At 37.2% G+C, this 20,756-nt stretch overlaps 1 protein-coding gene and 1 pseudogene across 3 annotated transcripts in view; both read left to right on the forward strand.

The window, feature by feature from the left end:
- TBC1D12 (TBC1 domain family member 12) overlaps window positions 1–20,756 on the forward strand; it is a 101,857-nt gene that overhangs the window by 4,953 nt on the left and 76,148 nt on the right. The gene's annotated exons all lie outside the window — the stretch shown is intronic.
- On the forward strand, window positions 3,196–3,797 carry LOC132015339 (small ribosomal subunit protein uS8-like; annotated as a pseudogene).

The raw sequence follows: 20,756 nt of genomic DNA on the forward strand, positions 1-20,756 counted from the left end.
CTGGGATCGAGTCCCGCATCGGGCTCTCTGCTCAGCAGGGAGCCTGCTTCCCTTCCTCTCTCTCTGCCTGCCTCTCTGTCTACTTGTGATTTCTCTCTGTCAAATAAATAAATCTTTAAAAAAAAAAAATAAATTTAAATTATTTAAATGGATCCTTCAAGCAAATTCATGTCTTAATTTTTTTTCGATCTAGAAAGATTTATTTTTTAGATAAGGTACACCTTTTATAGGTATTTTTTATAGGTATATTTTTAAAGCTGTTTAACACTTTTGAGTTTTGTTCAGATTGTACTGGCACAGTTACTGTTATTTAGAAACACACAAGTATCTGTTGGCCAGGTAGTGCCGATATTTTTTTCTTACAAAGTCTTCATGTGAATCATGAGAATTGGGTGGCCTTAAAAGGCATAGCTCAGGTAGAGAAGAAAGTATTGAAGATTTTTCCTTACTTTTAAAAAGGAGAATTGACATTGTAGATTATGAAACATACAGATCCATGTAGCTTTTCCAGTAATTATTGACTTCTGAAACTTACTTAATGCGGAGGTAAAAGATTATTTTCACAGAACACATATTAAAGTTAGACTGAACATGGAAGACTAAAGGCTCGTTTAGTGATTTCTTTTCCTTTTTAAAAAGTTTTTATTAAGAAGGCTCCACACCCAGCATGGGGCTTGAACTCCCCACCCTGAGATCAAGGTCTAAGATCAAGGCCTGAGCTGAGATCAAGAGTCAGACACTTAACCAACTGAGCCACTCAGATGTCCCATGTAATTTTTCTTTATTTAAGGTTCTCAGAAACAACAAAATCAACCACATTTCTTTTTCCACCTAGGATTTGTGCTGGTTGGCAAGATCATAATTCACCTGACCGAACTATCGGAGACTTCTGTCAGATCGGGCTCCCTTATTTGTTGTACAGCATGTATTCCTCCCAACCAACTAAAATAAAAGCCTGTTTCACAAAAAAATTCCTTTTTCAGCATTTCAATAAAGAAGAGGCAAAATATCACATTTCTGATAAGTTTTAAAAGATTTTTAGAGTTACCCAAATCAGGGGTACAGTATAATTATTTGTAAGGGGAATGAAGGAATATCTTGATTTAAATATTAAATTAAAAATATATATTAAGTTTTTGTTACTGCAAGAGATTACAAAAAATGTAGAAGTATTCTTTTCTATGTCACTAGTGAAACACATTTGACATTACATTTTTAGGAAAGCTGAAAATAATGTATAATCCATTGCTCTAGAATAAAAGTAAGACCCTTTAAAATTTTAGTATATGTGCTGCCGAAGCGAGCACAAGACCCTTTAAAATTTTAGAATGTTGTGAAGCTACCCATTATATTAGATTAAGGAGCTGATGGCTCAAGAGCCTTTTGTATTATTTGTTCCCTGTATCTGATATTCACTACCCCCATTCCCCCCACCCCACCATTGAGTGCTTTCTTAAGGCACTAAATTACTGGAAATACAGCTCTGGTTCAAGGACATTACGTAGAAATTTGTGGTTTTAGGGTGATTGGTTAGAAATGTAATAATCTAAATATAAGTCAGGTAGAAAATATTGGAAAACTCCCAATTTTTCTGAAACTAAGATAATTTTAATATAATGGAGGGGAGGGGCTAAGGGAGAAGGAAAGAGAATCTTAAATAGGTGCCAGGAGCAGCGCAAAGCTGACATGGGCCTCGGTCTCACAATCCTGAGATCATGACCTGAGCTGAAATCAAGAGTCAGACATTAACAGAGCAGTAACAAAGCAGACTCTTACTCCAGTATTAACTTGGAGTTACTCATTTGGTAGAAATTTTTTGAACCATTAAAAATGGGCATAGAGGGCGCCTGGGTGGCTCAGTGGGTTAGGCCACTGCCTTCCGCTCAGGTCATGATCTCAGGGTCCTGGGATCGAGTCCCACATCAGGCTCTCTGCTCAGCAAGGGGCCTGCTTCCCTTCCTCTCTATCTGCCTTCTTCTCTGCCTACTTGTGATCTCTGTCTGTCAAATAAATAAAATCTTAAAAAAAAATAGGCATAGAGATTTACTCTATTTTTAAAGTACTTTTTATTTTAAGATAGTTTCAGATTTACAGAAAAGTTGCAAAGATAGAGAGTTCTGGTATACTCCTCACCCAGTTCCCCTATTGTTAATATCACATTACTGTGGTACATTTTCAACAACTGAGAAACCAGCATTTGTACATTGCTATTAATTAAACTTCACACTTTATTCAGCATAGCGATATTGACTAAAAGATTTTTATTTGGGGAGCAGTTGTGTTTTACTGTACAATAAAAAATGTTTAAAGTAGAAGGAACTTTAAGGATCACTTTATTCATCATTTAATATCCTATGGAAAATCAGCAGTGTTGTTAATCAGAGAAATCTCTGATTTGCTAGGTATCACCTAGTAGGCTGGTATTAATTAACATTGGAAATAAGTTAGACATGGTCATTAATTGTTCTTCAGGTGGACCAAGGGCATTGATTTCCAAGGCTTTGCAGTTCACACTGTTCAGGACAGTATTTAACAATCATTGTTTACCTGTTTGCCTCTAGAAAAAATTATGAAAGCATATTTTAATTCTATATAACTTCATATTTTTCCAAAGTTATATTGATATGTGTTTTCTAATTCTGGAAATATTCCCTGTGACCTGTTAAGGGTGGGATTTATTTTTATTTTACAATTATTTGCCTATGGTCAGATAGTGAATGTGTAAAAGAATCAGAACTTGAGCAAAGATCTGATTCCTAGGACTTGAAGCTTATATACTAATTTCTACAAATTCTGAAAAGTTTATGAACAAAAACTTAATTTTTGGTGTAGTAAAAATACTGTGGGCTTGAGAGATAAGAAATTTGGTTTTTGTCCTGGGTAAGCTTATTCTGCTGTTAAATAATTGTGTGACCTTGGACAAATTAACTAAATTTAGTTAGTTTCCTCATCTGTGAAATTAGGAGATTCAGAGTCCCTTCCAGCTCCAATATACTGTGATATTATATGATTTTCTTGCAATACTTTTATAGGCCTCAAAATTTTACCCGCTAAATATTGCAAATGTGAACTGAGTTAAAGATGGTGCTTTAAAAAACAGGATGTTTGTTGCATCTGTAAAATGAGAAAGTTGAAATATCTCCAACTCTAAATTCTGCCCTGCAGCTCTTTCCACCATCTTTCCGTGTCACCATAATGGTGCATGTGAATGTCCTGGCAGATGCTCTCGAGAGTGTTAACAATGCTGAAAAGAGAGGCAAATGCCAGGTTCTTACAGGCCATGCTCCAAGTCGTCATCCAGTTTCTAACTGTGTTGATGCAGCATCGTTATACTGAGAGTAAAAAAATTTTTTTAAGAGATTATTTATTTATTTATTTGACAGAGATCACAAGTAGGCAGAGAGATAGGCAGAGAGAGAGGAAGGAAGCAGGCTCTCTGCCGATCAGAAAGCCCAATGCGGGCCTCATTCCCAGAACCCTGGGATCATGACTTGAGCGGAAGGCAGAGGCTTTAACCCACTGAGCCACCCAGGTGCCCCCTGACAGTCAAATTTGAAATCATTGATGATCACAGAGCAGGGAAAATTGTTGTGAACCTCATGGGCAGGTTAAACAAGTGAGGAATAATCAGCCCCAGATTTGATGTACAACTCAAAGATCTAGAAAAATGGCAGAATCATGGGCTCCAGTTCTCCCAGTTTGGTTTCACTGTACTGACAACCTCAGCTCGCATCAGGGACCATGAGGAAGAAAGTCGAAATAACATAGGAGGGAAAATCCTGGGATTCTTTTTCTAGGGATGTAGTACAAATAAATAAAATGTACAAATAAAATGCATTCATGGAAAAAATAAATTCTACATTGCATATTTCCTTTAGTAAAGGTCTAACTCTGCCCCAGAATAATGCTGAACATCAATAATCTTTGTTTAGTTTCTTTCATATGGATAGTATAGACCAGCAGCTCTAATTAGAAAATTCTGGATTTTTTTCCTTTTAATTTCTTTGGAGTAGGAGAGAAAATAAGATAAGTAAATTCTAGTTAATCAGTGTAGTGGAATTTGAGACCTTAACTTCCGGACCATGAGTTCTATCTCAGAGGTTGCCAGTGTTCCACTTTGGTGAACTAATAGCCTAGTACAGTAATTCCAAGCTTTCATTATACTTCACAATCACCTAAAAGCACATTTTAAAAAATGAGATCCTCCAGAATCCACAACTCCTACCTTGTTAGATTCAGGGGACTTGCTTTTGGCAGATGGCATATTCAAAATACAGGATAGTTTGGTGTTAAAAGTGCCGGCCCTGGAGTTAGACTGCTTTGGTTTGAATTAGCTTATCTTGCTGTATAATTCTGCACAAGTTACTTGACCCATCTAGTTCTTGGGCAGCTCATCCATAAAGTAAGGATAATGGTGATACCCACCTCATGAGACCATCCATGAGATAATGGTCTAAGTGTGTTGCCTTTCTTATTTGACATACAGCGAAGGTTCAGATGTTCTTATTCAGACTTCAGTATGACAGCTGTAGTCCCTTGCCCAGTTTCATCACTGACATCCATTGGTTTAAAGAAAGGAAGAGATGAATGGATTTTTTTGTATACTACCTGAAGAAACATTTCACAATTTGTGTAGTAGACTTAAACACAATTGGTGTTTGGGATTGTATGGGAATTAAAATCGACTGTAAAATTATGATCTAAAATTTCCAGAAGTCTTTAAACTTTGACTAAAAAGCAAATCTGAGAAAGGGGGGAATGTTGAGATGGATTAAAATATTTGTATCTTTTATTGTTTTAAGGAACTTTACAGAATGGCAAAGCCAGATTTTTAGTTTAAGTTCATGAAATGTTTAACTTGGCTCACTCATACATTTCAAAGTTAGTATGTTGTTGTGGGAAAGCTTTGGGAAGAGTGGAAACATTTGGAGATTTTGAGGTGACACATCTGTTACCCATCTCCAAGCATATTGGGAAGGGAAAAGTCAGTCCTTTTTGAGGCAGATTATTTTCCTAGGAACTCTGCTATCTACCCTGAGTTGTCCCCAGGTAGTTCTGATTGATAAGATCCTTGGTTCCTACTACAATAATTCTTAAACTTTAGTGTTTAAAATTACCTGGAGGGAGGAGATTGTCAAGAATGGGGATTTCTTGAGCTCCCCCACTCAGTTTTTGATTCACTAGATCTTGGGTGGGGCCCAGCAGGAAACCAAGTATTTATTTAACAGGGACTCCCTAGTGATTCTGATGCAGGTGGTTCTTGGACTGTAATTACTGAAATTATTGTTGATAAGTTTCCTCAGATAATAACTGGAAGAAGGTACAACATGCATTTACAACTCATATTACCTTATTGATTTAAAATTGGGTCATATCAATTATCATATGATCTCTCTGATGTAAGGAATTTGAGAAGCAGGGCAGGAGGTCCTGGCGGGTAGGGAGGGGGAAAAAATGAAACAAGATGGGACTTGGGAGGGAGACAAACCATAAGAGACTCTTAATCTCAGGAAACAAACTGAGGGTTGTTGGGGAGGGTATGTGCTATGTTAAGTGCTGTGAATTGTATAAGACTGATGACTCACAGACCAGTACCCCTGAAGCAAATAATACATTATATGTTAATAAAATAAAATAAAGTTGGGTTATAAGTAAGTCCTGTAACTGGTGAGTATAAGTACAGGTATGGTAAAGATCAGGGGTAAATACAAATGTGTAAGTATTTTGCTAACTTTAACTAGATTGAGAAGTTATCTCTGCCTGATTAAATCGTAGCTTCCTTTTTTTTAGTGGGAAGGGTCTTTTTTTTTTTTTTTTAATTTATTTGCAGAGATCACAAGTAGGCAGAGAGGCAGGCGGAGAGAGAGGAGGAGCAAGCAGGCTCTCCGGGAGCAGAGAGCCCGACTTGGGGCTCGATTCCGGGCTCGATCCCAGGACCCTGGGATCATGACCCAAACTGAAGGCAGAGGCTTTAACCCACTGAGCCACCCAGGTGCCTGGTGGGAAGGGTCTTTTACTTTCATTTTATGCTGTGTAGATAGCCATGCTTGCCTGTTCTGTGAAAAGTTTTAACTTTCAAAATCTTACTCAGATCTCTTTAACATGGAGACGTATCTGTCCATATTTATAGCTTATCAAAGAAGGTGTTAATTTTGCTTCCTTCTCCTGCTAGTTGTAACTCTTTTCCGTGCCTTTAAGAAAAAATCCTGCAGATTTCACATGGCTTATTCCCCTGTAGAATTTGCTGCTTCAGCCTTTCTTGGACTTCTTATTTCTGTGGCCAAAAGAAGAAAGGGAAACTCATGTGACTGTCTGGGTTTTCTGCAGGCTCTTTCCTGCAATTAAGAGAAGTTTGCCTTAGGAAACCAAGCTACAAGTTATGCTCCTAGTTAGAGCTAGTTTGAGAGTGAACTTAGTAATGTGTTTAAATTTACCCTTGAATTTGGCTTTTCACTTTCTTTTTAATTTGAATTTTATTTTGGGATATATTATTGGCTAGAAAATATTTCCATCTGCCTGTTTCTAACCCCACAGAGATTAAAACATTCTGAGTTTGGAACTGAACATGATAGTTTTGAAATCAAATTATGTGCTATTTTCTCGTATTTTCCCAAATACCGTAATGTATAACTACCCATCATACATTGGGAATTATTTACAGTTTCCAAATCTGGTTTTCATCTAGACTGTAGTCCTCTTCTAGTCAAGTAGGGGAAATACTTTTATTGCTCTAAGAAAAAGGTATTCAGAGACTATAAATTTAAATTTTTTTTATAAGAAGAACAGAAAATGCTCATCTTTTTTTGGCTTAAAAAATAGAAATTTATTATCTGATAGCTCTGTAGGTCAGAAGTCTAACAATACATGTCTCAATGGGCTAAAATCATGGTATGAGCAGGGCTAGAGGCTTGAGGGGAGGGTCCATTTCCTTGTCTTTAGAAAATGCTTTTATTATTTGCTTTTGGAAAAGCAAGACAGGAAATATAAAACTACTAAGGATAGTAGTTGTTTCCATACTATTCCAGTTAGGTGGTAAGGAAAAAGTTAAATTTAGAGAGTGTGAAGTTACAGTTACAGACAGGAAAAGCTGTTAAGAGAATGAGTTTGAAGACATTTCTACAGAGAAAAATTGCTGAGGAGAATACATGTTAGTTGGAAGTTAGCTCTGTACTTTGGCTCTAGCCTTCAGAGTATTGCTATAGATAATAAGTACAGATTAAGTACAGATTATCTGCATATTTATTTTTCTGCCCTCAGTACCCTTGTAGAGGTTTCTGGCAACTTGCTGCCTCCTTAAATATGTCTGCTATGCCTCCCTCTTAACTTCCCTAATGTCCCCAGCCTCTCATGGCCTCTTCAGAAGTCATACTGTACAGCAGAAATATTTTTTAATGACAGATATGTATGTGTGTGTATATATGTATGTATGTGTGTGCATGTATATATATGTATCCTGTAATATATATAATATACAGTAGGTTAATATTTATGGTGTATATATGATGTAATGTATAATGTAAAGTAACCTCTATATATATGGTTTAATTTAGGATCTAAAAATTTAGGTGCTAGTATGATAGATACAGATATTAAAAAGGAGTGTTTTATGCAGTGTGTTCTTCCTTGAGATTCAGTATTAAAAGGAAAGTTTTTTATAAGCACCATGGTGAACCTAGCAAACAATTAAAATCCCTCTCACCCGTAAGGAGAAAATTAATTGCTCATTACCAGGAAGATATGTTGTGTAGTTTTAAATTTAAGTTCTGAAATAAACTAATGAAATTTTAAGTCAGTGAAAGGTCTCAACTTAAGAGTGATAAAATGTAGGTTTTTAAAACGTAAGTGGTAAAATGTAATGCCTTTTTTTTTTTTTTTTTTTCCTTACATGGCTCTTGACAACCCTGTTGGACTGACTTTTTAACCTCATGGTACTACCTAGGATTGAAGAGATTGAAATCCTGGGTGTTGTTTGGAAGACAGATTTGTTGTGATTCAGAACTGGGTGTTGGGAAACAAAATTTGTTATCAAAGACTAATAACTTTTTTTTTTTAAGATTTTATTTATTTGTTTGACAGGCAGAGATTACAAGTAGGCAGAGAGAGAGGAGGAAGCAGGCTCCCTGCTGAGCAGAGAGCCCCAATATGGGGCTCGATCCCAGGACCCTGGGATCATGACCTGAGCCGAAGGCAGAGGTTTAACCCACCGAGCCATCCAGGCACCCCGACTAATAATATTTTTGATAAATAATATAAAGGTAACCAATACAATAATTGAACATATAACCAGAGAATAATGGCCATCTTTGTGATATACTCCCAGAAATGCATTAATACTGTTAAGAATACCTAGGACAGAAATTAAGTTTCAAAATGGGGCATACAAATAACTGAGAATTGGGGGCACCTGGGTGGCTCAGTGGGTTAAGCCTCTGCCTTCAGCTCTGGTCATGATCTCAGGGTTCTGGGATGGAGCCTGCATCTTGCTCTCTGCTCAGCAGGGAGCCTGCTTCCCCCTCTCTCTCTGCCCGCCTCTCTGCCTACTTGTGATCTCTCTCTCTCTGTCAAATAAATAAAATCTTAAAAAAAAAAAAAAACACTGAGAACAATTTTAGAAGATAACCACTATTATATTTTCCCAAATAAAATAATAACTGTATATTTAATGAGGAGATAAGATTGTTTTGTTCTAAGAGACCACCAAAATACAATCTTTTGATTTAGTTGTCTATTTAATGGAAATATCACAACACCTTGATCACTAGAGGGATTTCAAATATGCTACTGCAAGATAAGTTCTATCGTGCATGCCATCAGTTCAAGAAGTACTTCTAGCTCAGGCCTGAGCAAAAGGTCAACAAAACAAACCAGTAACAACCAGCACCACCATAGAGCTAAGTGTGTTTGCCTCTTTATTCTTAGAGAGTTTGGGCACCTGATGGATATTGTTTAGCCTCTGCTTGAGTTCTTTTTCTAACAGAGAGGTCAATTTCCTCAAGGCAGCCTATTGAGGAAATAATTGTTAGAAGTTTCTTTATGTGGAAAACAGTGTATCTCTTTGTAATGTTTCTGGTCCTAATTTGCCCTTTAGACCCACAAAGAATAAGTTAGGTGTTTGTTTTTTTTTAACATAATCACGCTTCAGAAATTTAAAGATTGCTTCTGAGCCTCTTTTTGGTTTTGGGCCTTCTGACCTAGCACACTCTTATTGAGTTAGTTTGCAATTTTCTTTACCATCTCTTTATTCGACAAATGCTTTTGAGCCCTATTATGTATATGAGGCACTAAGGAAATTAAATATTATTAAACAGTAAGAAAATTAAATAGCATTAAACTTTGGATGGGGGAGTCACATGAATCAGTATTTATACTATATTACTTGATTAGTGCTATAAAAGATTTTACCAATGAGAACAGTTGGGATAGAAATGAGGCTCACTGACCAGAGTACCTGGTGGCTCACTGGTTAACCATCGGCCTTATGCTCAGTTCCTGGGATTGAACCTGGCATTGTGCTCCATGCTCTGCAGTGAGGCTGACTGAAGACCATACAGGCATACAATAGTATGTGCAGAAAATATGCATGAAAATAGCACAGCACTTGGGACTGCAGAATAACTGACCTTGGGTGAGGCAGGGTGTCAAAAATGTTGAAGTTAAATTGTGAAGGAGTTTGCTTGACAGAACTAAGCAATTTTAAACTGATTCCATCCAGGACGTTTGATGGTTTTGTTTTTTTTTTCTTTAAAGATACGACTTATTAGAGTGAGCACAAGCCAGGGGGTGAGGGGGCGGGGAAGCTGACTCCCTGAACCTCAGGCTGGGCTGGATCCCAGGAATCTGGGATCATGACCTGAGCTAAAGGCAGACACTTAACTGATCGAGCCCCCCCACCCAGGTTCCCCAGATGGGCTCTGAAAACAAGGGAAGCATGCTCAGAATTGCTTTTATTTAGTTATTTCTTAAAATTTAGGTAGGCTTCACACCCAGAATGAAGCCCAATGTGGGACATGAGCTCATGACCCCGAGATCAAGACTTGAGCTTAGATCAAGGGTCTGATGCCTAACTGACTGAGCCACCCAGGCACCCCGCAGAATTGTATTTCAGAATAATGACTCTTGTGGCAGATTGATTTGGAACTTGTGAAACCAGGGTTTGGATGCACTGTGGTAGTTTATACGTGCTTGTCAGTCTCTTTATTAAAGTATGATATCTGGTAGTTGATGTAAGTAACATTAAATTCAATCCTTGTTAGAAGGCATCCCTAACAAATTGAGTGATTTATGCTTATACTAGATGTCTTTTTGTGAAGCTTTGGTGGAAGAAAACCTTGAATCTGATTTTTGTTTTGAGGGAAGTGGGATGACATGAAAATGGAGAGTCATGTGAAAAATTATGTCTACCATGTTATTGTAAGGAATTTGATGGGCCAGGGGGGTGGGGGGGTGGGGCGGGAAGAGCCAGAATAGCTGTTAGGCTGGTTGTTTTGCTCTCATGAATCAGAAAGAAAACAACCTCTGGGTAAACCCTTAGAGTGTTAAGTTATTGTACAATCAAGTCTTTACATTCAATGCACATGTTCTGTACATTGCTTCATAAAAGTGGATGCTGGCAGTATACTCTCAGCCATTTCAGGGATTGTTTGAGGTAAAGACAAAGTATCGAGACTTCCAAACTCCCTGGAGATAAAGAACATGTCTATTTTGTCTCTGCATAGAGGCGTAGGTCCTTATATGTAATAGGAAAACAAAGATTTATTGGGTTACAGCTTTAAAAAGGTACAAGAATGTAATATAGCTAAATGTCTGGAACCTTTGAAATGGTCACTTTGGGAGGCTCTCCACTTTTTACTTTAATAGTATCATTTCTCAAAGTATTTTGGTACCTGTCTTTGGGGAGATGTTTCTGTAGAAGAGAAATCCTTTGGGCCAGTGTAAGGACTAAAAAACTGAATGTTGGAGGAGATCAAAGCTGAAACACATTGGGAAGCCAACTAAACAAGTTTAGTTGTACATTAACTATAATAAGTACTTTAAATAATATCTTAGGTATAATAGATTTATCCCCAGGCAAGTAGTTAGACATAATATATAAATAGCTGTGGTTTGTACAAATGGGCATAAATGATTTCACCTTCATATTCTTTTAAAGGATTAAATAAGGTCAGAGACTTGGTGTCTGCCACCCTTAAATTTGGTCATCTTGGGTAGATCTGGCTATATTAGTTTAATTTTGGTGGAGCTTAAAACTCTTCTTACTTACCACTGTGTTTGCAAAAACAGTCCATGTTTAAAGGACTTTTTTTTTTTTTTAAGATGTATTTATTTAGAGAAAGTGCATGCACATGAGCATGCAAGCAGAAGGGGCAGAGGGAGAAGGAAAAAGAATCCCATGCAGACTCCAAGCTCAGCACTGAGTCCAACACAGGGCTAGATCTCATCACCCTGAGATCACAAGCCAAAACCTTCAAGAGTCAGTAACTTGACAGACTGCACTACCCAGGCACTCCTAAAGGACTAACTTTCGTATAGCTAATAGGAGAATCTATAATATAGCATCTGTAACTGGCAGTGTTATAATGTAAAAGAAATGTTGAACTCTGTATAGTAAATGTTGCCTTAATGATGTAAGTTTTGAAATATCCTTTATGCTTTTTCCGCTTGGAAAATAAGTAGTTTTCTTTAACTTTTCTTTTTTTTTTTTGAGCGAGAGAGGGAGAGAGGATGTGTGCATGTGCACTTGGAGGGGAGGGCAGAGGGACAGGGAGAGAGAGACTTAAGGAGGCTCCATAGGTGCCCCTTCTTCAGCTTACCTGATTAGCAAACAAATTATTTTCAATTTCAGTAGAAGTAGATGTATCTGGCTTTTTCTTATACTCCGTATTATATTTTTGATCCTTTATTAATAGCAATCACATTCATCTTTTGTCATTTTGTACATTCTTACTCATTCTTACAAATCTATACTAAATAACACTTATTTGCCATCACCAAAGTGAAGGCTAAATATTAGCCTTCATTTTAGATTTGATAACACTTAAAAACACTGCTCATATAGAATAAACAGCTTCTGATATAAAGTCATTTTTTTTTTAAGATTTTATTTATTTATCAGGGTGGGGGGAGAGCAAGTGAGCACAGGCAGACAGAATGGCAGGCAGAGGCAGAGGGAGAAACAGGCTCCTTGCCGAGCAAGGAGCCTGATGTGGGACTCGATCCCAGGACGCTGGGATCATGACCTGAGCTGAAGGCAGCTGCTCAACCAACTGAGCCACCCAGGCATCTCTAAAGTCATTTTTGTATATTGTTTTAAAAGCCTTAACCAGTGGGATTTACTTTTCTGTGTAATATATTTAGTTCCAAACACTGCCAGGAAAAAAAAAAGTGAATTATCTTCACAAAGATATGTGGTTTAGATATGGTTTTGGGTTTGGCAGACTTATTACTACATAAAGATGTAGGTCTAGTCTTAAACCGGTGACTATATTTTTAAAAATTGATAATTGGAAGTTCACTTTTAGAAACCTGTTAACATTTTTTATTATGTTAAAATACATATAAAATTTACCGTTAGTGACATTTACTGCATTCTTTGTGTTAATAGTCATCACCACTGTCTAGTTCCAAGACATTTCATTACTCCAAAAGGAACCTCCATTCCCATTAGCAGTCATTGCACTCCACTCTCCCTCCAAGACCCTGACAATCACTATCTGTGTCCTGTTTCGGAGGGTTTGCATAGTCTGGATATTTTGTGTAAATGAAATCATACAATACATGGACTTTTGTGTCTTCTTTCACTTGGCATGATGTTTTCAAGGTTCATCCATGTCGTGGCATATACCAGTATTGTTCTGCTTTTGATGGCTAAATAGTATTCCATTGTGTGAATATAGCACATTTTTTAATCCACTTATCCATTGACAGGCATTTATTTGTGTTGTTTTCACCTTTTGGATTTTATGAATACTGCTATGAATGTTTGTGTACAAGTTTGGTTTTTTTTTTTAATGCTCCTCAAGTTATTTTGGGTGTTATGTCTAGGAGTGGTATTATTAGATCATATGATAATGTTTAACTTCTTAAGGAACCACCAGTTATTTTCCACAGTACTTGCACCATTTTACATTCCCCCCAGCAATGTACAAAGATTATACTTTTTGTACATCCACTTCAACACCTCTAGTTTTTCCCTTTTTATCCCCCCTACTTATAGCTATCCTAGTGGGTATGGAGTAGCTCACTGTGGTCTTAATTTGAGTTTACCTAATGTCTAATGATGTTGAATATCTTTTCGTGTGCTTGTTAGATATTTGTTTATCCTTTTTGGAGAAATGTTTATTCATATCTTTTGTCCATTTTTAATTGGGCTGTTTGTATCTTTGTGTGCGTGTGGTTTGTTTTTTTTTTAAGATTTTATTTATTTGACAGAGAGACAGCAAGAGAGGGAACACAAGCAGGGGGAATGGGAGAGGGAGAAGCAGGCTCCCCACTGAGCAGGGAGCCCCATGTGAGACTCGATCCCAGGACCCTGGGATCATGACCTGAGCCTAAGGCAGACGCTTAATACCTGAGCCACCCAGGCACCCTTTGTTTGTATCTTTGTTGAGTTATAGGAGTTCTTTATATATTCTGAATACTGGCCCTTTATCAGTTATATGATTTGAAAATAGGTTCTCCTATTCTGTGGCTTATCTTTATACTTCTTGGTAGTATCATTTGATGGACAAAAGTAGGATCTTTTTAGATTGGCTATATTTGGGGTGCCTGGGTGGCTCAGTCAGTTAAGCATCTGATTCTTGATTTTGGCTCAGGTCATGATTTCAGGGTCATGAGATTGAGTCCTACATGGTGCTCCCAGGCTCAGTGTGGACTCTACTTGAGATTCTGTCTCTTTTCCCTCTCCCTCTGCCCCTCCCCCCTGCTTGTAGGTGCACACACTCTCTCTCTCAAATAAGTAAAATCTTTAGATTGGCTATATCACAGTTCTAACCATGTGTTACCAACTTAGTTTATATTTTAAGAGGGGGAAATAAAATGTGTATGTAGAGCATAGAGGTAGGAAAGTACAGAATGTGTGGAAAGGTTATAAAGTTTGGCAAATACTATGTTAGGGTTAGTGTCCATACTGTAAGGAACAGAAGCCCACCTAAGCTACCTTAGAGGAAGGAAGGTTTATTGTAGGCATGTAAGAGGCATCTTGTAGATTTTTTTTTAAAGATTTTATTTATTTATTTGACAGAGAGAGAGACCACAAGTAGGCAGAGAGGCAGGCAGATAGAGAGGAGGAAGCAGGCTCCCCACTGAGCAGAGAGCCCGATGTGGGGCTAGATCCCAGAACCTTGAGATCATGACCTGAGCCAAAGGCAGAGGCTTAACGCACTGAGCCACCCAGGCACCTAGATATTTTGAAAATAGAGAATGAAATATACCTGGGCTGTAGAGTGCCTGGAACAGTTCTCCACTTTTCAAGAGATGGTTTTTCTCATCTTTCTGTCTTCTGATTGTTCAGTGCATGGTTTCCACCTGCAGAAGCCCTATAAAGCTGTCCTAGCTCTACCTGATTTATCAGTTCAAGCATCTACTAGCTTTCAACTGATTCAGTCTCCAAGTTTCCTATTTAAAAATCTTGGGATCAAAAAAAAAAAAAAAAGTGGGGGACAACCCCTTTGGTTGCCTTTGGGAGCTTTGTACTGTCACTTTGCTAGTACCCAATAAACCTTGCTTTGCCGCCCACCAAAAAAGAAAAAAAAAAAAATCCTGGGAACCTGATTGTTTTAGCCTACGAATTAATTTGTTCCAAAGGCAAGGCCATAAGATATAAATGCAGCCACATTGGGCTGCTGCTTCAGTAGGAATTGGAAAAAATGGACAAAGAAGTGGGAGTGGGTTGCAGGTATGCTGAAGTCACGTATATTTCTCTTGAGTTGTGGCAAGAGTAGTAGGAACTAATGTTGGACAGATTATTTGGGTTCAAGTTGTGAAGAGCTTTTTTTTTTTTTTTAAGATTTTATTTATTTATTTGACAGAGAGAGATCACAAGTAGGCAGAGAGGCAGGCAGAGAGAGAGAGAGGAGGAAGCAGGCTCCCTGCCAAGCAGAGAGCCCGATGCGGGACTCGATCCCAGGACCCTGAGATCATGACCTGAGCCGAAGTAACCCGCTGAGCCACCCAGGTGCCCATGAAGAGCTTTTAATACTAGGTTAAAGAATTAAAAATTTTCCTTAAGGATTAGGGACTATTGAGGGTTTGAGGACAAGGAAATGAAATGATCTATTCTCCGTACTTTGTAGTTTATTCTACTCAGAATGAGTTGTTTGATATTCTCCTAATTTCAGTTTGTCTGGACCACCCCCCTTGTTTATTCAGCAAGCATATTTGAACACACAGCTGTATTCCAAGGAAGTAACTAGAATAAAGCCTTTCTGGTGAATTCAGCAATGATGACATTGCAGACATAAATTGAAATGCTATGATGTGATACTAGCAGGCAGCAAGAGATGGGGGGGGGCAAAATTTACTTCTCTGGCACTGAGTCTGGCTTGTAAGTTTATCTTCAGGTTTATTCCAGTGCTTTACAGGAGTTAGGGGAGAGGGTGATTACAAAGAGATAACATGATGGATTTTCTGGGGGTGATGGAACTGTTGTATACCTCAGTTGTGGTGGTCGTTATGCAGATCTGTACATGGGATAAAACTTGTAGAACTGTACATCAAAAGAAAAACAGCCAATTTTCATTTCATGTTAGTTTAAAAAATATTTACTGAGTGTTTACATAGCTTATATGCAGGGCATTGTTAATGTTCTGCAGTCCTGTTCACAGTGCATTTGTAGCTGAAAAGTTGCATTCAGATCAGTATATAAGATAGAAAGTGAGAAGTATTAGAAGAGAATGATGCAAGAAGAAGAGGCTCTTAGAGAGGATTCATAGAAATAATGGCTCACTAGACTGTGCTGTTCCATTAGACTAATGCTGTAGGACTGAATCTTTGTCATGTACTCCTCCATCATATGTTGGAAACCTAATCTCCAGTGTGATAATATTTGGAGTTGGAGACTTTGGGAGGTCCTTGGGTCAAGTGAAGCCCATCCACATGAATGGGATTAATGCCCTTCTGAAAGAGGGCTTGGAAAGCTCTCTCATCCCTTCCACCATGGGAGGATAAAATCAAAAGTCTATGAACAGGAAGGAGACTCTGACCAGACACTAAAACGGCCAGTGCCTTGATCTTTGACTTCCCAACTTCCAGAACTGTGGGAAATAAGCTTCTGTTGTTTATAAGCCACCAAATCTATAGTATTTTGTTATAGCATCCTAAATGGACTAATACAACTAGGAATAGAAGTGATTTTTTTTTCTCTGTTGCTCCCCAAATGAGTAAACTTTCATTCATGTGTGTAAGTGCAGCACTAAGGATACAAGGGTGAACGCAGAGCTCACAGTCCAGTACAGTGATAACATCATAGAGCTTATATTCAAATGCAGAAGATAACTAAATAAATGTTCAGAATCATGTTGGCCATTTTACTTCCTTTGCCTTTTCATATAAATTTTAGAAATAGCTTGTCTGTATCTACAGATTATCTTTATTAACTTGGGAAGAATTGACATTTTTAGTATGTTTAATTTTCTATTCCTTGAATACAGTAGGTGTCTCCATTTATTTTGGTCTTGTTTGATTGCCTTCATCAGTATTTTGTATTTTTCAGCATATGTGTTCTGCTCATGTTCTATGTTTATATGCGAATACTTAATATTGGAGATACTGTAAATGATACACTTTAAAAATTTTTAGTTTCCAGTTATTAATTGCTGGTATATAGAAATATGATGGATGTTTGCCTTATATTTTGCAATCTAACTAAATGTCTTTATTAGTTCTAGGAGATTTTTTTATGGATCCCATGGGATTGTTTATATAGATGATAATGGTTTATACAAATAGGGAAACTTTTATTTCTTTTTCCTTGTCAGTCTGCAAGACTGACTTATTTTATTGCACTGGCTAGGACTTTCAGTATGATTTGAGTGAGAGCGATGAGAGTGGATATTTTATTTTGTTCTAATCTCCAAAATATTTAATCTTTCACAGTTTAGTATGATGTTAATATTAGGGTGTGTGTGTGTGTGTGTGTTTGTGGTTTTTTTTTTTTTTTAAGATTTTATTTATTTATTTGACAGAGAGAGAGATCACAAGTAGGCAGAGGCAGGCAGAGATGGGGGGGGGAGAGGAAGGCTCCCTGCTGAACAGAGAGCCCAATGCAGGGCTCGATCCCAGGACCCTGGGATCATGACCCGAGCTAAAGGCAGAGGCTTTAACCCACTGAGCCACCCAGGTGCCCCTGTGTGTTTGTGTTTTAAGAGGCCCTTAATCAGACTAAGAAACTTCCATTCTATTCCTAATTTCTTGTGGTTTTTTTTTTTTTTTGTCAAGAATGGACTTAGGATATTGTCATTGTATCAGTTGATATGATCATGTGGTTTTTCTTTAGGCTGCTAATATGGTAAATAACATTGATTGACTTTCAAGTACTGAATAAACCTTGCATTCCTGGGATCAGGTTTGAACATATTTATCACTTCAAAAATAAACCCTGTGTCCATTATTGAAGATTAAATATATATGAATGTATTTTACTTTTATTTTATTTTATTTTATTTTTATTTTACTTTTATTATAAAGGAAAACACTAACACAATTTCTTTTTTTTAATGCAAGAGGCATAAATAGAAATGTATTCACAAACGTGATTAGCTTTACTTATCATCAGCAGTCATTATCTTGCGTTTCTTTCCTAAATTTCTTTTAGGTTAAAAGATAGCTTACCTCCTGGTGAAATACCTTTCTCATATTTTGCTAATGTGTTGTTCCTTGTTACTGTTTATGTTTTCTTTCCAAAAGTTCTTTCTTATATTCTTCCTCTTTTCTTCTTCTGGTGGTTTCTGTCTTTCTTATGAATGTGTTAAGTACAACATAGGGTATAGAGAGATGGAGATTTTCTTCATGAAGCATTCACGATGTGTAATTAGTATGTAGCACACAAGCAAATATATTTTTTAATTTTTTCTTTCCCCCTTAATTGTATTCTGTTATGTTCTGCCTGTGCAACAAAAGAATAAAAAAATCTCTCTTTGTAAGATACTGCCCAAAACCTATTATGGCTGGCTCAGTTGGTAGAGCATGCCACTCTTGATCTTGGGGTCATGTGTTTGAGCCCCATGTTGGGTGTACAGATTACTTAATAAAAATAAATATTTGCTTAAACAAGAAATAAGATATACCATAAGGTGACTTATTGACATGAACATAGGAGGAAGAAAAAAATAATGTGTATTTTTAAAAAGCATTTTGGCAATCTGTAGAATGAAAGGGAATAGGAATAGTTAAAAAGCTCTGACATGTTAATCGTTCTCTGAAGGACATGAACAAATTAAGTGTGTTTGGAAGGAAGAGGAGCTAGCTGTTCAAGACACCTGACTCAGGTCTCTAGTGATGTGACTTTGGCAAGTATAGGTTTTCCCGATGTGGTGGCAGGTACACATTGAATACTTTGAGAATTTGATGGAAGCTATAGACAACCCCCCCCCCCCCCCCAATTTCTGTAAGCACATCATTTACTTCAAATTTGCATGTAGTTTGAGGAGGCTTGTGGACCTCCTTTAGCTCATTCATGTAGGTTCATTGATTCATGATGAAGAACCTTTGACTGGTTACCCTCTGTAGTTCCTGGCAACTCTAAAATGTTTAACAATAACCCCCCAAAATTATAACCTTCACTTTCTTTTTAAAAAGTTTTTATTTATTTTTTTAAATTTCTTTTCAGTGTTCCAGAATTCATTGTTTATGTACCACACCCAGTGCTTCATGCAATCCGTGCCCTCCATAATACCCACCACCAGGCTCACGCAACCTCACTCCTCCCTCCCCTCCAAAACCCTTGGTTTGTTTGGTTCCTCTCCTCCTCCAGTTTCTCCCAACTCACTTTTCCTCCATCTCCCCATGTCCTCCGTATAACCTTTACTTTCAGCCTTGAAATCGTGGGTTGTTTTTTCTTGACAGAGTAAATGATATGAATTCTGTCCTTTTTTAGATAGCTCCAATCTCTGAGAATAAGTAGGTTAGTTTAGTTTAGCAGTGTATATTAAATAAAAATTACATATTTTTTTATTTTTACAATTTTTACAATAACAATAAAGAGATCCAGAAAAAGCCTGAAAAAGAAAATTCTTGGAATTAAAAAAAGCCTTAGTTATCTGGCAGAAAAAGTACTTTTTTTTGCATATAGTCAGCTGAAAGTCTTTTTCAAGTGAAAAATGATTGAGGTTTGGAAAGAATGTAAGTAATCTTCATGCCAGATCTTTAATCCAAAATACTCAAGGGTAGCCAAAGTACTGAATTTTAAAGAGACAGTACTTCTACTTCTTTGAATTAATTATGTAGTCAACTGTGGCATTCCATGATCACTAGATAATGTTTTCTTTTTGGCTTTCTATTATGCTTCAGGGAAACTTAAGTACAAAGTCCAGGAAGTTCATGTGTTTTCAGCAGTCCAGTTTCTACTGAGATGGAGTTCTAAGATCAGGTCATGATTTCAAGTTTTGTTTTGTTTTTTAACTGATTTTACTTTTGATTGAAGTTGGATTCTTAACTGTTTGGAAAAGCCTTCTAACACCTTTTTATGTATTTCAGTGATGATTAGAATTTAATCTAAAAAATTAAAATAAGCATATAAGTATAAATGTTAGGCAAAAAGAATGATTTCTTCCCCGCACCCCTCCCGGAGTTGACATTATTGACAGAAGATTGAAAATTTAGGTAGTTCCAGTTTTCTGTGTCAAATTCCATAGTCTGAGAAACTATGGAATTTACATAGTTTTGTCTCAGAATTTACATGGTTTTGTCATGTTTATGGGTTTGCCAGTTCTTGAAGACTGAAGCCCTGGAGTTTCTGCTACTTTAGGAATCATGGTGTAAGTGTTGCCCCTTTTTGGTTAGCTTTATCCTTTAATATGGTGTAGTAGGCAAGTGGTCTGATTGTTTTATCATATGTAACGCTTTTTGCGTGGTAAAAGAAATGAAATCTTAGAAAAATGAAACAGACACAGATACACAGATATGTGAAGCAAATATTAGTACTAATAAGCAAAAATCATTCACCAACCTTTATTATAAAAGCCACTGAGAAGAAGGGCTAGGCCCTTTTTTTTTCTCTTCTAACCCCCACATCATTTTTTTCTTGGTGTGCCTCTTTTGTGTGTGTGTGTTTTCAGTGATGTGGAAACATTGAACTGCTACTTCTCACCTAGTGCTGTTTCTTAGCTGGTACAATAGATTTTCTCATTTCTTTTTGCTAAAAAGACCAGACACAGATTAGAGGAGAGAATGGAAGATGGTGTGTTTATGTCTCTGTGTGTGTAGATAGCTGTGTGTGTGAGCACAGTGTTGATTGGGGATAGAGAATGAACTTAGTGGAGAGAAGACAGATTGCCACTACCATTTCCTATTCTCTAGACAAGATGTTGTCACAGAATGGAAAAAAACAAAACCCCAAACACTCAAACTAGAAAAATAGTTTTTAATATCTCCAGTGTATCTGAGGTAATAAGATGCTTTCAACTTCTAAAAACTTGACTTTCGGAGTTTGGGGAGAACCAGTAAATAATACTTCTTTATCAGCCCATCTGAGTTTGGAATCAGTAGGAAAAAAAAATAGGACACAGACGAATGGGGCCTGAAAACATCAACTTTATGCTGAT

Source organism: Mustela nigripes, chromosome 4 (genome assembly GCF_022355385.1).
Source record: "Mustela nigripes isolate SB6536 chromosome 4, MUSNIG.SB6536, whole genome shotgun sequence".
Lineage (NCBI taxonomy): Eukaryota > Metazoa > Chordata > Mammalia > Carnivora > Mustelidae > Mustela > Mustela nigripes.